This window comes from Leptinotarsa decemlineata, unplaced genomic scaffold (assembly GCF_025532065.1).
Source record: "Leptinotarsa decemlineata unplaced genomic scaffold, Ldec_3_MD MMD2_P_RNA_scaffold_2, whole genome shotgun sequence".
Taxonomy (NCBI): domain Eukaryota; kingdom Metazoa; phylum Arthropoda; class Insecta; order Coleoptera; family Chrysomelidae; genus Leptinotarsa; species Leptinotarsa decemlineata.
In genome coordinates this window covers 28,185,398-28,203,235 of record NW_027412529.1, presented here as the reverse complement: position 1 = coordinate 28,203,235, position 17,838 = coordinate 28,185,398, and the positions used below count along the sequence as shown (strand labels likewise).

General features: G+C 35.0%; 1 protein-coding gene and 2 long non-coding RNA genes across 3 annotated transcripts in view; 2 read left to right on the top strand and 1 right to left on the bottom strand.

The window, feature by feature from the left end:
- Positions 1–17,838, top strand: part of Oct-TyrR (Octopamine-Tyramine receptor) — a 1,115,181-nt gene that overhangs the window by 371,979 nt on the left and 725,364 nt on the right. The gene's annotated exons all lie outside the window — the stretch shown is intronic.
- On the bottom strand, positions 4,933–6,406 carry LOC141487441 (uncharacterized). Its single transcript, XR_012468388.1, has 2 exons — positions 6,092–6,406; positions 4,933–5,820 (listed from the first exon to the last, which is right to left on the bottom strand). It is a non-coding gene; the product is annotated as an uncharacterized lncRNA (long non-coding RNA).
- LOC141487442 (uncharacterized) lies at positions 6,605–14,235 on the top strand. Its single transcript, XR_012468389.1, has 3 exons — positions 6,605–6,807; positions 6,927–7,036; positions 10,438–14,235. It is a non-coding gene; the product is annotated as an uncharacterized lncRNA (long non-coding RNA).

Here is a 17,838-nt window from a genome sequence, read left to right as displayed (position 1 = left end):
TCTTGAAAGATCTTTGATCCAACAATAGTGACTATTACCGGAGTCATCAGTTATAAACAACAAATTGACATGTCTCCGGAGTCTTCTCTGTGAGTATCGCAATGGACCAATCACTTCATACTTCATTTTACCTTTCTCAAATGTACTCTCTAAACCGTAAATATTAATTGAAATATCATTCCTATCTTCGAATCTTTCAATACTCTTATTATTAACTTTAACCGGAAAATCCATACCTGTGACATCTAAAACAGTGGAAAAATGTGGATATGACGTAAGTTCGGACACTCGACTATCTGCAGGATATAATGCTGATGTTATAGCCCAAGCAAAACAATATTGATCTTCATTACGAACATTCACAACAGCTTTCTTCCATTGAATACATTGAGGCAGCTTCACATATGAACGTCCTTCCAGTGGACTATATTTATTAATGTTGACCTCGAGAAACAATATTTTTTCACAAGTCCAACCTGAGTTATAAAAAAAAGTATTACTATTCAATCTTATTGAAATTTTTAAAAAATAAATACCTGAGTCACGTTCCTGGAATTCAGTCGTTTGAGCCACAATTACATCACGGAATAGGGTAACCTGCACCTCAAAGACATGCTTGGACAATTTTTTCATTAACGCTGAAGCTGAATATAATGTATCAGTCAAAGACCTTCCATATATCGGATCACTATGCCCAAATAATTAATATTCCTCTATTTAAAGTACATGAAAATGACACAAAGTTTAAAAGTAGCTATAGAAGACAATTCTCGGAAGAAAATATTATAACTTTCATAAGACTTTTAGTTAGTGAAAATTGGGATGACCTTTATGTTCAAAGCTGTCCAAACAAAGCATATGACATATTTCACCAAACTATTCAATATTATATTGAAGTAGCTTTTCCTATGAGACGGAACCAACAACGAAAAAATAGCATATCAGCCCCCTTGACCAACGAACTCGTTGAGTTGAAAAACTTGGTGTCTCTGTATTCAGAATGTGCTAGAATAAATAATGAGTATAAGAATATTAGTAAGCAGTTAACTAAAACTTATAGAGAGAAACTCAGGAATAACAATATTATAATCAATAATCTCAAAATAAACTCTGCTACTAACAAAACAAAAACCATGTGGCAAACTATTCGAAAAATACAAAAATCGGGTAACAAATATAAAGAAACTATAATCTATGATGGTGAAAATGAAGTTTCAAGTACTGATGTGGCCAATAATTTCAATATCAATTTTACTCGCGTCATACAACACGGGGACACTGATATTAACTTTATGGAAGGTAATGTTGATAATTCGCCATTTTCCGTATTCATACGTCCAATTACAGAATTTGCTTATTTTGACATGGTGAATAAACTCAAAAATTCAGATGTTAGCGGAGTTGACAGTATCTCAAACAATCTCCTCAAAAAATGTGCTCATGAGTTGTATAATCCATTAATATATCTAATTATTCTTTCTGTTGAACATGGCATATTTCCTGAAAAATTAAAAGTTGCACTACTTACTCCAATATTCAAGAAAGGAGACCCTAATACATATGATAATTATAGAGGAATAAGTTTACTATCCAGTATATCCAAATTATTTGAGTTAAATATTAAAAATCAACTGCTAACATTTTTAACAGCAAATCACCTTCTCTCATCGAATCAGCATGGTTTTACGAATAATCGAAGTACTGAAACAGCTCTATATGACTTCAATGAACACTTAATAACTTCTCTTGACTGCAAATTTCAATTATGCGGTTTGTTCATAGATTTCTCAAAAGCGTTCGATTGTGTAGATCACGAGTTATTACTTTTGAACATGAATAGACTTGAGGTGCGGGGAATTGCTCACGATTTGATAAAGACATATCTTCAAAATAGGAAACAGCAAGTCATTGTACAAGGTGTGAAAAGTCAATCAATAACAATAAATCAGGGTGTTCCTCAAGGATCCATACTGAGACCACTTTTCTTTTTAATTTATGCTAACGATCTAATAAAGTACCTTCATGATCTTACAATGGTACATATAGTTGCATATGCAGACGACACCAACCTTTTGAATAAAGCAAAAAATCCCATAGTACTTCCAGAATTAACTGAAGTGGTCTATAATAAAGTAATTACATGGGCTACTAAAAACCATCTACCACTCAACATCAACAAAACAGTGTTAATGAAATTCTCATTAGGTAATAGGAATGACCCTCTTAGTATATTTAAATATAACGATCTGGAGGTTACATCTTGCCCAACAACAAAAATACTTGGTCTCACTGTAGATCACAGACTTACGTGGAATCCACATATTGACCTACTCTGCGATAAATTGAAAAAAAATTGCTACGCACTAAGATTCATGCGAAATCACTGCAGCAAGGAAGTTCTGCTCAGCCTGTACTATGCGACCATCAATTCTCATATAAGATACGGAATTCTAAATTTGGGGAAGGGATCTTCTGCACAAAGAGTTTTTATACTCCAAAAATATGCTATCCGAATAATTGATGATCTAGAATGGCAACAGTCATGTAGAGATTCCTTCAAGAAATTGAGAATTCTCACTCTTGCTGGGTTGTATATATATGAATCATGTATTTATGTGTTCAAAAATATATCTTCATTTGAAGCGAATCGAGAAAATCATGGCTACTCAACTCGATCAAAAAATTTTTTGGTAACTGCTGCACATCGGACTGCACTTTTTCAGAAAAGTTATCTATACCTTGGCCCAAAATTTTTCAATAAGTTAGACGGCACAGTGAGAGAATCTCCTAATATTTCGATTTTTAAAGCACGATTGAAAGCCTATCTCATCCAAAAAAACTGCTACACCATCAATGAATTTTTTGCAAATCAATAATTCTTCACTCTAGACGGGCAGCTATTAGTAAACAATTTACCCTCTCATATGTATGTTGACTATAATGTTATAAATTTGTATTGTAATATATTTATTATGTTTTACACCCCATTTGTATGTTAGACGGTGAATGTTTTTAAATTTGTATTGTTTTATATTTAATATGTTGTACACTCCATTTTTTTAATTTGTATTGTATTATGTTTATTGTGTTTTACACACTATGGACGTCTTCCTTGTTACTGTGTACTATTTTGTGAAAGAAATTTTATACTTTTTAACGAGAGAAGTTAATAAATATTATTATTATTATTATTATTATTCAAATCTGAAGATTGGTCCACTATTTTATTTTGGGAATTAAATGACTTCGCTTGAGTCTGAAGAATATAATTCCCAAAAACTTCCATATTCACCTTGATGCTTTTATGGATCCTGATGGCCGATTCCAGTAATTCAATGACCTTCTGCCTAATCTCATTGAAAAATGACATGTAGTCACTGGTTACAATCGAACTCTCCACCCTGTATGTAGCAATCGACAAAAAAAGGAACCATCAAGACTCTATTAAACCGTGCTTTTGGGCTCTGTAATACAAAGGAAGGTCTCTAGAAAGAACTAGACATCATCAAAAATGATCTTCAGCGGAATGGATACTCCAAAGCGATGGTAGAAAAGACTTTGGCTAAAAGACAGCAGGAGCCTCACAAGGAAGAGAAGCCGTCACAACCAGTGCTTGCACTTCCCTACATCAGAGGATTATCGGAGAGGATAAGAAGAATTGGTTCCAAGTACAACATTAGAACCTGTTTCAGATCCGGTAACACTATCCGTAGCAGCCTCACGAAAATCAGGCACCCAAACGCGGACTGCGATTCCAAGAATTGCATTTACCGGATACCCTGTGAGTGCGGAAAATCCTATATTGGTGAAACTAAGAGGCCATTGAATGTTCGCATTGCCGAGCACAAGAAGCACATACAGCGAGGAGACACCAGCAAATCAGGAATAGCAGACCATGTTTGGACCCATCAACACAACATCGAGTGGTCCCAAGCTGAGATCTTGCACAGAGAGGAACACTGGTTCAGGAGAAAATTTAAGGAAGCCGCATACATGTTGTCCAACAACGTATTCAGCCAGGCCAGCGTAGATATACGAAACATATGGAAACCCATCATCAAACGAAAAATGACCAACTCCCGCCAAAACGGTCATCTCTCACGGAATCAGTGAAGCGGAAAATGGAAAGTAGAGAAAGTGAAAGTATTTCAACGGCCTATAAAATAGTCATCTCTCGGAGGAATCAGTCCAGTTATCACCCGAAGACGATTGTAGATACCAGCAATCGAAACGTCGTGAACTAACGTGACTTGGAATCTCTACACTTTTAATTTTTTTATTATTTTCTTTTTTCATTCCTTTAATTTTTATTTATTCAATTATTATATTTTTACTTGTAGGTTATTTCACTATCATTTCATTTCAGGTTTATTGTTGCTTAATATAATTGTTATTTTCAACTATTCTTTTTTAATTATTCTTTTTTACTTGTTTCAGGGATTTCAAATCATTTTATATAGTAGACAATGGAAGTCCGAACTAGTGAAATTCATCACGAAACATTGTCAATCACCTTCAAACAAACACATTAATTCTGGCACATATATGAATTATCTACCTATCGTACTACAGGCAGTCAATTAAAATGAACAAATGAAGCAATGTTTATTGAATATTTCTTACAGTGATTTCCATGACAGAAACTTGAGAGAGTTATATGACCAATTTCTACAAAATTGTTATCCTCCAACATTATTACATTGGATCTTATTGAGATCTACAGTGCGACCTTCAGATCTACCAAAGACGCATTGCACTTGACCAACAACAAGTGAAAAGTGGGTATTTGTGGCTACACTCAGTGAAGACGGGAATGGTTCGTTAAAAACATGTATTAAAGAAATAATAATGTGCGCCAGGTAAATTTACCCACAAATACCCTTAGTTATGTGCCTATATCCCTAATTTACCAAAGGACATGGAAACAACGGGTTCATAAAATAGATTTATTCAGAACCGGTGTACTTCATCAACAATATATGCAAATTAACTGAACTATTTAACATAAACAAGTTCAAAAGTCAACTGGATGGTTTGATGACTCCTTCAGAAAAATTCCTATAATAATTAAGCGTGAGTGACGGTAGCTATAGCAGTAGCAATTCATAGCAATATAAAATGTGCAACTCTGATCACGAGTATCCAAATTATATATACAGTCGTGATACCATGATACTCCATGAACTATATTTCACAGCATCAACACCAATTTCCATAAACGAAGCAAAATTTTAGCTAAACATATATATACATTTATATTTATATTTATACAACACTAATGAATAAAAGCACAAGCAAACCTGGTAAGCGTCAACTCAATCTGTCACTACCTACTAACGACGAGCATGAATCGCATCGAAAAATATCAGGGCCGAAATTAAAATGCATGCAACACAGTGAGGGCGGCGTCGCGAGAGCTCAAGCGTAGGCGCACAGTATCATAATCAAGCATAAAATAGTAAGCATTAAATTTCCCCTTCACATGTATGATAATAAAGTATCAAATAGTTTGCATTAAATTTCACTTTTGCAATGAAGCAGATATATAAGCATAATAGCGTTCTATAGATATTTAAGATAAATGAAATCTAAACTTGCGTCTCTCCCACGGCGTTGAGTAGGTACCAGCTTCAAAGTCCTCAGAACTCGGGACACCCTATAGTATTCTCCGGGTCACAGTGGAAAATCACACCGGTGGTGGTGCCTGTTGTGATGGATCGCCCAGTTGATGTGTGGAATTCTGCCTCTAGGTTAGGTGCTTCCAATGCTTGGAATCCAACGTAGCAGGTACGAAAATAAAAATTACCCAAAAAAAAAACCCTAAAAAAGAAGTATGCCTTAAAACCTTATATGGTTATTTAAATTCCCAACAGAACAGAATTCTAACACATTTCTGTCGGTTCACAAAACAAACAAGAAAAACAACGACAATTAATTTCTAAAGACGAAAGACTGTAATTTCACCACAGCTAAACCACAGAGAACAAGCTGAGGGAGAGGGTCAGGTAAACCTGCCCTACAGTAGTCTCTTTATTGAAACAGAAATGTTACACAAATCTCAATAAATACATATATACAAAGGTTAACTTACCCTTGGTAAGGGGTTTTATCACTTCCGTGAACTGTAGAGAATTGCCACGTATCACACAAGATGGTAACAGCTTTACAGGATCGTATACACGTTGTATTCTGTTGTCGTACAAAAAAATACCACTAAAAATCCTCTTACGAGATCAGTTCTGAATCGTATTCAAAATAACCAACCCATCAAATACACTATACAGTCTACAGAACTCTTTAATGGTGAATTTCGAGATTATCCCAACTGAGGATGATTGAAAAATCATTGAACACCTCGAATTCGACCAGTGGTTACTTTCACAAGGACACGTTCCAAACGGGAGTGAACACCTTTCGACCTAATCAAAAATGACAAATCCCTACCTATCACTTCTACACATAGATGGCTCACGCATGTTCTAAATAATAATTTCAAAACAAACCTAAACATCCAAACATTACGTATATTCGTGCCCTAAATTTCTGAATACTCGTTAATAAGATTATTCTATGTACAAATATGCAATCTACTATATAATATAATAAGATTCCTTCGAGTTACGGCTACTCAAGGAAATACAGACTCTCGTGACCTATAAAATACTATCAACTAGATTTCGAAGAAGCTAGCTAGATGTCCGACTCGAATCAGCTGATCGGAACAATGTTTACGTTCAGTGATTTTCGATTAAGGAAAACAAATAAACAAAACCCTTAAGACTCTCATTCCGCAACTACTGAAATAAGGTGAGTATTGCCTCATCATTTATGTATGTGGTCGTCAACAGTGAATTGTTCGATTCACCATAAAATCATAACAAATATTTCCTTTACTTAAACTAATTAACACATTCCTTTTTTTTCAGCTCCAGTCAAACACCCAGAGGCGGATTCGTTGGAATGGGATATCCTTTTATTTTGAAATTGTATGTACAAGTGTGCTGAATAAATGAGATTGATTTCACATACAGGGCGTGTAAGTACTAATGTACTCTTAGAATGAAATTTGAACGTTACAACAGACAATCATGATGATTCACAAATCTATATGTATAAAAGAAAGTGGTGTTAGTTACACTATTTATAACTCTAGAATCGATGAACCGATTAGGCTGAAAATTGGTGGAGAGTTAACTTAGAACGAGGAGAGAGACATAGAATACTTTTTATCCCATTTGACCGCGTTTCCGTGAAGTCTCTATAAAACGTGGTATAGCAAAAACGCATCTGACATGGAATAACAAAAAAAGGTAAATGATAGCTAAACGTAATTTTGACAATGGTTAATGAAGGCAATTGATGATGGAAATGGTGGTTTATATTTCCTGGATGCCCCTGGTGGAACTGGTAAGACATTCCAGATGTCATTAGTTTTAGCTAATGTTCGTGCGAGATCCAACATTGCGCTTGCGGTTGCTTCTTCTCGAATAGCAACCACATAGTTAGAAGGATGCCGTATGGCTCATTGAGCAATGAAATTGCCGTTAAATCTTCAAACTATTTAAGAACCAACATGTAATATTTCAAAAAACTCCGCAACGGCCAAAGTTTTATCAGCATCGAAAATCATATGGGACGAATGCAAAATGGCGCACAAACGTGCATTAAAAGCACTCAACCGAACAATGACTCGAGATGTTTTGGAGGTGCAATGGTTTTACTGTCTGGCGATTTCCGCCAAACACTGCCAGTAATTCCAAGATCAACGGCTGCCGATGAAGTAGACGCTTGCCTCAAATCATCGAATCTATTGCGCTTTGTGATGAAACTTCAGCTGATAACAAACATGACAGTTGCTTAATGATACATCTGCTGAAGATTTCTCTGAGCAATTGCTGACTATCGGTAATGGTCGAGTACCGGTCGACGAATCGGGCGGATTGATTTCATTTCCTCAGAATTCCTGTAACTGCGTCTCATCGAAAGACGAACTTATCAGCAAAGTATTCCCAAGCATAATTACTAACTACAAATATAGTGAATGGTCGAGTGAGCGAACAATTTCAGCGGCTAAGAATGAAGATGTAGATGACCTAAACTACATAATTCAGAATGATATCATTGGAACAATGCATTCATTCAAATCAATTGACTGTGTAACAGATGAAGATGAAGCCACCAACTATCCAATTGAATTTTTAAACTCCTTGGATGTGCCTGGTTCACCACCGCACAATTTACGCCTGAACGTAAATCGTAGTAATCATGTTTCGAAACATAAACCCACTAAAACTTTGCAACAGTACACGTTCAGTAGCAAGTAAATTGATGAACAATGTGATTAATGCGACGATACTCAAAGGAAAATTCGAAGGTGAGGAAATTCTCATTCCGAGGATTCCGATGATCCCAACCGATATGCCGTTTGACTCAGTTCTTTTGATGTTAGTTCCTCATTTCATAGCGTCCCAATTTCACAGACCTTGCAATACCTCAGGAAATTTCTAGAGAAAAATAATTTCAATAATAATCGATGAATTCGTTTCTCTTACTAATTTGTGTATGAAACAAAATCGGTTCCAGGTAGAAGGTTGCTTTTATGAACAACAGGAAGGAATGGCCATGGTTAACCCCTTGTCCCCCTACCTGGCAGACCTGTTCATGAGCAGATTCGAAATGGAAACCAAAGAAGAGTCGAAGTATTTTTCTAGAATTTGGCTAAAGTATGTGGATGATATTTTTGCGATATTCGATACCAAAAAATCGAATATTGATGACTTTGTTTCCATTTTGAATAGAAGATGACCATCAATAAAATTCACGTATGAGTTAGAAAATAAAGGACCACTACCATTTCTTGACGTTTTGGTAATGAGGAGCCAATATGGAGGGTTAGAATACGATATATTTAGAAAAGAAACAAGCACGTACAGGTATATTCTTCACAGTTTACATCACTGTGGACAGCACAAACGTGCTGGGTTGAATTTTTTAGTGCATCGTCTTTTGACTTTCCCTCCAACATATGATAGGTTCACAAAAGAAAGACGTACAATACAGGAAATAGCAGCCACTAATGGTTTCTCGAGGGGTATTGTAGATGACATGATAAGGAAGAAGAAGTTTAGGTTAAGAATGAACGTAATCTCGACTTTCAGAAAGGACAAAAACCAAGATAAATGCATCTCAGTTCCATACCACCAATCAATATACGAGGAACTTTGGAAAGATTTTCAAGGAACTAGGTATGAAGGTGGTTTTTAAAACAAGTCATACATTACAGAGCCTTTTGGAAAGTCCAAAAGACAAAGTCGAGAATTCGAAAAAGTCTGGAATTTACAAAATTGAATGTAAGGACTGCGATGCAAAATATTATGAACAGACAAAAAGATCTATTAATGTAAGATATAAGGAACACATAGCACACGTAAAATATGGAAGACCTGAAAAATCAGCAGTCGCCCATCATATTTTGCAACAAAACCATTCCATAGACTTCAGTTCATTAAGATTAGTTGGACAAGTTAACAACAACAGGCAACTGAATGCCTATGAGAGTGTAGAAATAAGTAAACACAATAATATTATGATGGCGGACCTATACCAAAGAGCATACTATATAGCTTGTTAAAATAGAATAATGTTGTTGGGTTTACTGATTACTACATAAGGACGCATTGCAAAAATAAATTTGGATAGGCAATATTGTGAAATCAATTTTCATATAGCTGAAAACTGTTTTAATGAACATATATTGTAAAATAACAGATAAGGCAAAATTGTTAAATTAATTTACGTTGGTATACCTGTATGGTTGGTACGCCTGGATGGTTTACCTGAATGGATTACCTATATAGCATAAATATGATTAGCTCGCATTATTTTTTAGTTTAAATCTTCCCCTTCGAAGATGATCACTTGGTGATCGAAACACGTGTCGAGGTGTTATAAATAACGATTTGGTGTTGGGAAAAAACTCCAGTAATATTCATGCCGTTTGAGTTTGGAAGACTTCAATTTCCAATTCGTCTTGCATTCGCCATGACCATTAACAAATCACAAGGCCAATCCTTGAAAGTTTGTGTTCTGAATCTGGAAAATCAATGTTTTTCACATGGTCAATTATATGTGGCATGTTCACAGGTCGGGAGACCATCTGCGTTGTTTATAATTGCGCCTGATAATGAAACAAAAAATATCGTGTATCACAAGGTGCTTAACTGAAGAGTGCAACCTTATAAAGAACAATTAAAATACTTGATTGATGAAAAAATTAAATTAATAAAATAAAAAATGTGCTTTTTATTGCCTCTAAGGCGGAACGAAGTTCGCAGGGTCAGCTAGTTGATAATAGTAACATAAACTCAATGACCAATGAACAAGTGGATTTGAAAATTCAATGATAATTTTTTCATACCTTTCTTCTTTATATTACAGGAGTCACGCCTAGATTAGCCAGAAGTTCCAAACCGTGTGAGAATATTGAAATTTCAAATAAAACAGCTTCAACTCTTAGATCTTCATTGTTCAGACTTAATTTATTGTATACCATGCTCCAGTATCAATAGAAAATATTTTGGACAAGATTATTAGAAGATAGAATAAGTTTTCATAAAAGTGATAGACTAAGTCCAGAAGATGTGCTTCGAGTTATCACGTAAATAATGAAGGTCATTGTATGAACCACAAAAATATCAACAACTGAACATATCAAATACAAAAGGCTCTTTTCAGAGGTGGCTTTCATCTCACAATCATCTTCATGCTTCAATAAAAATGCTGGCATCAATCATTCAAGTGAAATATGCTACTACCATGATATAATCTGCAAAAGTAAGGATACCATCAAAGAAACATGGCGATTAGTGAATGAGTTTCGGGGCAAAACTCCCACTCTGGCAAAGAATGTCCCCTTGGATGGCAACATTTTGAATGAATTCTATTGCTCCATAGCAGAGAGACTGTCAAATAATATAGATAATGCATAACATGAATATTGATGAAACATTTATTTTATATGAAACCAATCTAATAGAGCTGATATATACAATAAAGCAGATCAAAAATAAAACTTCTTGTGACATCGATAACATATCGATAAGAATTTTTGAGAATATGCCAATCTTTACTCTAGAGTTACTAGTCAAACTTATTAATGACTCCTTTGCCAAGGGAACCTACCCACAATTCTTAAAAGAAAATGTTGCGGTCCCCATTCACAAAGGGGGTGACACCTCAGATCCCTCAAAGTTTCGACCCATCTCGCTTATTCCAACCCTTGGTAAAATTATAGGAAAATTGGTAAAAATTAGGTTGATGAATTTCATATCTGCCAACAAAATCTTAAATCCTCAACAATTTGGCTTTCAATCCAAAAAGAGTACAGGGGATGCAATTTTCCATCTGCTTAAAAGCCTTTACTCTGAGTTGAACCTGAAAAAGGAATGCGCAGCAGTTTTCTGTGACTTGTCAAAAGCTTTCGATTGTGTGAACCACGAAATTCTGCTACGCAAACTCCAACACTATGGTTTCAGAAATCAAAGCCTTAACTGGATGAAATCATATCTGAGTCAACGAACCCAAGTTGTGAGAACTGACACACTGTCAGATATTGTCTCTGTTAGACACTGAGTACCCCAAGGCTCGGTACTGGGGACAGTATTGTTTTTGTTGTATTTTGATGATCTAGCTTATATTGATTCTGAGGGAACGTTCACAATTTTTGCAGATGATACAACCATCCTGTGGCATGACACTAATGAAAATGTTCTTCAAAACAAAATAGCACAAGATATTCTTGAAGTGAGAGAGTGGTGCAACTCCAATCTGCTATCCTTCAATATAGAAAAAACCAATCTGATATCATTCAATTGCAACTTGTCAGGCATTCCGATGGGTAATGATATTATATCAAACAAAAAACTAAATGAATTTCTTGGAATCGATCTGGACACCAACCTCAATTTCAATAACCATATTAATTTGCTGAACAAAAAAATAGCTTCGGGATGTTATGCTTTACGAACGGTGTCAAATGAATTGGGTATTCTAACAGCAAAAATTGTGTACCACGCTGTGGTTGAATCGCATCTTAGATATGACATATCATTCTGGGGCAACTGCAACCAACAACACTTCAATACAGTCTTCATTCTCCAAAAGCGTGCCATCCGATATCTGTGCAAAGTTGGGCCTAGAGAGTCTTGTAAACCCTTGTTCAAGGAGCAAAAATTACTAACACTTTCTTCTTTATTCATACTCGAAACGGTGTGCCTAGTACATAAGAACAAATCATGTTACGATGCTGTTATTGGTTTCACTCGCCAAATCGACAAATTAAGACGGCCTATTCCATCATCAAATTTGATTAAAAACTCATTGATCTATAAAGCAGCTAAAATATATAACCATCTACCGACCAGTCTTAAAGATATACAATCACCTCATCAGTTCAGGAAATCTGTAAAGCAAGTTCTCATTGACCAGGTGTTTTATAATGTTCAAGAGTACTTTGATAAAGATATGGATGGAATTCTGATATAAAATTATTCCCTGTTCAAGCACTGCTTATGTTGATTTTAATAGCTCCTGCAATTTTGAAAACAGTGTCTGTTTATATTATTTTTTTATATATTTCATCTATTGACTTCCTTATTTACCTGTTAATGTTTGACTATTCGTTCATTTAGGATGTATATAAATATGTATGTTTGTGGTATTTATGTGCGTTTATATATGCATATTCATTTATTTATCTATAATTGTTTTAGCTGTGCACTAAAAATAGTAACCATATTTCAAATGACACATACATTAAACCAATGTATATGTATAATGTACAGTCATTATAGTGAAACTCATTTATACATGATTAGCTTTGTCAACGAGTTTATACTTTGGACAATAAAGCATATTTGATTTAATTTGATGATATTACTTTCTGTGGCACCTGCATCAAGAAAATCTCCAAAACAATTCTGAAGGTTTTTTCAAATTTTCGACCCAGATTTCAATGTTATCTTCAATATACTTCGATTTTCAAAAAGTATACTTCATATTGTGAATCTCAATACAATGAAGTATTCCGAACAGTTGCCATATTAATCAAATAATAGTTAGAACACCTTTCAATTTCATTTCCATTGGGGTTTTTATTTACACCACCTTGTCATAACTGAAGGTAGGGAACGTGTATGGTGGGGCACGATTCGATAATATGCCGTTTACTATATAGTATCGTCACCCTGCTTTTACCTTTTCCGATCCTTTTTAGTATTCGCCACTGCCATTAAGAAACTTGGAATACTATTTCGAACAAAAAGTTTTTACCCCTCACTGACTTTCGATGATTTTCAAAGGTTGAGTTTTAATACTTTTGGCATATTGCTGAAGTATATGGAGCAGTGCCTTGGACATTTCTGAAGTAGCCCGATTTTGTGGAATTCTGTCCACTTGATAGGGGACCCAAGCATCAAAAGCACTCTTGATATTTTGGTTGGTGACGGCGTCGTTTTGAAATTAATTTTTCCTGGCGTATTTTCCAGATGAATATGGTCTATAACTTGAATCGCTACCTTTTTATAGGGCCTGAATCCACAGAGAATCGACAACGTTCATGATGGGTCAGCGACATTCCACACCGCCGACGAAGATGAACTTGCATTTTTTATTCTTATGAGAACTTTAATTTTTATATTCAGTCTGACTTGATACTTTCTATTTGTAATACGTGTTTTTGAATAGAACGAACATTTTAAAAACTAATTTTTTGAAAACCAACTTTTAACTTGCATTTCCTTGACAGAAAAGTATGATACCATCTCTCAAAAAATATTCCAACAGAAATTACAAAAGGTAAATCATGTGAATGAATCACGGAATCTCAGATCAACAATTTTGATGAAAATTAAAAAATTACATATGGAATACGAGCGTTTCAAATCACTATCATCATGATTTCAGTCAGTAAGTAGAAAAAATTGTGTGCTAGAACTCTTAATTACCGTCGTTCAGATATAGAGAACAAATTTGCTACCAGATTTTTCCGTTGCAGAACTGTCCGTTGAACTCACAACTTATACAATAGATGAGAGAAATTGATTTATTCATAAGTACCATTTCAACCACTCCAGTAATCTTAAGAGGTCTGTGAAGTGATGGAGAATATTTCTCTTGAGGCCAGTCTGAAATTGAACTGGAAATATCAATTGACCAATTGCACCGTTCCAGAAAAAATCAGGGAAGTAAATGGATGAGTTGCTATCTCGATTTAGTAGTTTCATATTTTTTCAATCGGATAGAAAATGTCGTATTGCTGAATAAAATGTGAGAAATAGACTTAGGTTTTCTGTGATATCCTTTGTATTCATCCAGAATTCAGTGGATGAAAACAGCGCCAAATCAACATAAAGAAATAAGATCTTCTTCCATTCTATTGTCTATACAAGAAAACGAAGCATTATTCACTTCACAATGATATGCCCTGTGGACAGTTATCAGCAGTGATCGTATATGGCGAATAAGTATTCGGCAATTCAAAAACAGTTATACCCTTTTCCGCGATAAATGTCTTTGAAGGCTTGTATTTGTGAAATGACAGATATAACTTTTGTTATTTGTGTTTTTAATCCCCATGAATAAGGAAGGGGTGAGCTGTATTGGAGAACATGAATACATCACTAACTAATTTATCCAAACCACGGCAACAGGAAGATTCTCAAGACGTGTAAGAAAATCGAACAACACACGAAGTAATTTACTTCGTGAAGTGACAATAACACACGAAGTAATTCACTTCGTGTGTTATTGTTACAGTGTAAAGTCAATTCAACGAACATGATATATCGAACTGAAACACATTCTAGATAATTTCTCATCCAACGTCTTTATTCTCGGTAATGAAGCAAAAAATCGTTGATATTATACATGCTTATTTTAGGGCCCTCACAATTCTGTGGTGATGAAATGTAAGATAGTCATCGTGAAATAGTTTGATTCTGAGCTGAATCGAAAAAGCCAACAAAAAACTCAACATCAACATCATTCAAAAATTCTCTTTAAGGGACATATAAATCCAAGTGATAAGTTCTGCGAAATTCTGTGGACGTTTTTCTATTGATGCCAGGCATGAAATATTCTTTATCACGTCGGTTCAGTAAGTAAACCACTTTACTTTTCAAAATTATTTACTCAACAACAAATCCATGAACATTCCATTAAGTGTGCTTCAGAGATGAGTTATGGAATGTTTCAGCAAATATAACTACTTAGGATGAAATGTGATGAAGCATAATTCAACCCATGAATATATATGATAATTTGAATTGAAGGGGTTATATTTTTTTAAGAGTGATTAATTTTTGGGAAAGAAAGTTTTTGGCTTTCTACTACTCCATCTTGATACAAAAAACAAGGATGAGGGAATCTTCCAAGGAAAGGAAGGAAAGTAGAGGGGATACAGGGCTTCTATGACGTATTCCCTAGGGGACGTACTTACGATAGTGAGTGGGAAAGAGACGTGTGCGACGTGATCGACGCATAGAAGGATGGAATGAGCATCGAGTAAATTCATTTGATAGATAAGAGCGCGGTGGAATTACAAAAATAACATGTGTGTCATACAGGGTGTCTTATCGTTAAAGAAAAAACATGTACGGGGTGTTTCAAATACGTCAGCGCGTGAAATAATGATATAATAATAATAATGAACGAAAAATCGGATTGAAGAAAAAACATGGCCACAGACATTAAAGAAAAAAACATGCTTGTCATACAGGGTGTCTCAAATATGTCAGCGTGGAAAATAGTAGTATAATAATAATAATGAATGTAAATCGTTTTGAAGAAAAAAAACATGGCCACGGGCGTTAAAGAAAAAAACATGGCTGCCATACAGGGTGCTCATCGTTTAGGAAAAAAACATGTATAGGGTGTACGTCGGCGCGAAAAATAATGGTATAATAATTAGAATGAATGAAAAATCGGATTGAAAAAAAAAACATGACGTCAATATGTACAGGGTGTCTCAAAATACGTCATTTGAAAAAAGTTTAACGAAGCTCTATGGTTTTGACGTGTGATTCTTCAATATGTACAGGGTGTCTCAGCGTGCGATCCCAATGGGAAACGTTCAAATACGTCAGCGTGGAAAATAATGATATAATAATAATAATGAACGAAAAATCGGATTGAAGAAAAAAACATGACGTCAATGTGTACAGGGTGTCTCAAAATACGTCATTTGAAAGATATGACAGTTTAACGAGGCTTAATCGTTTTGTCGTGTGATTCCTCAATGTGTACAGGGTGTCTCATCGTTTGAGAAGAAAAATGTACGAGGTGACTCAAATACGTCAGCGTGGAAAATAATGATATAATAATAATAATGAATGGAAAATCGGATTAAAGAAAATAACATGACGTCAATGTGTACAGGGTGTCTCAAAATACGTCATTCAAAAGACATGACAGTTTAACAAGGCTTTATCGTTTTGCCGTGTGATTCCTCAGTGTGTAGAGGGTGTCTCATCGTTTGAGAAAAAAACATGTACGGGGTGAGTCAAATACGTCAGCGTGGAAAATAATGATATAATAATAATAATGAATGGAAAATTGGATTAAAGAAAATAACATGACGTCAATGTGTACAGGGTGTCTCAGAATACGTCATTTAAAAGACATGACAGTTTAACGAGGCTTTATCGTTTTGCCGTGTGATTCCTCAGTGTGTACAAGGTGTCTCATCGTTTGAGAAAAAACATGTACGGGGTGACTCAAATACGTCAACGTGGAAAATAATGATATAATAATAATAATGAATGAAAAATTGGATTGAAGAAAATAACATGACGTCAATGTGTACAAGGTGTCTCAAAATGCGTCATTAAAAACATGTCAGTTTAACGAGGCTCTATCGTGTGTGATTCTTCAATGTGTACAGGGTGTCTCATCGTTTGAGAAAAAAACATGTACGAGGTGTCTCAAATACGTCAGCGTGGAAAATAACGGCATAATATTATTAATGAACGAAAAATCGGATTGAAAAAAAATATGGCTGCCATACAGGGTGTTTAATCGTTTGGGAAAAAAACATGTACAGGGTGTCCCAAAATACGTTGGCGTAAAAAATAATGGTATAATTATAATAATGAATGAAAAATCGGAATGAAGAAAAAAACATGACGTCAATGTGTACAGGGTGTCTCAAATACGTTAGCGTGGAGAATAACGGTATAATATTAATAATGAACGAAAAATCGGATTGAAGAAAAAAACATGAATGCCATACAGGGTGTCTCATCGTTTAGAAAAAAACATGTACTGGGTGACTCAAATACGTCAGCGTGGCAAATAATGATATAATAATAATAATTAATGAAAAATCGGATTAAAGAAAAGAACATGACGTCAATGTGTACAGGGTGCCTCAAAATACGTCATTTAAAAGACATGACAGTTTAACGAGGCTCTATCGTTTTGTCGTGTGATTCCCCAATGTGTACAAGATGTCTCATCGTTTGAGAAAAAAAAACATGTACGGGGTGACTCAAATACGTCAGCGTGAAAAATAATGATATAGTAATAATAATTAACGAAAAATCGGATTAAAGAAAAAACATGGCGTCAATGTGTACAGTGTGTCTCAAAAAACGTCATTTGGAAGACATGACAGTTTAACGAGGCTTTATCGTTTTGTCATGTGATTCCTCAATGTGTACAGGGTGTCTCATCGTTTGAGAAAAAAAACATGTACGGGGTGGCTCAAATACGTCAGCGTGGAAAATAATGATATAATAATAATAATTAACAGAACATCGGAATAAAGAAAATAACATGACG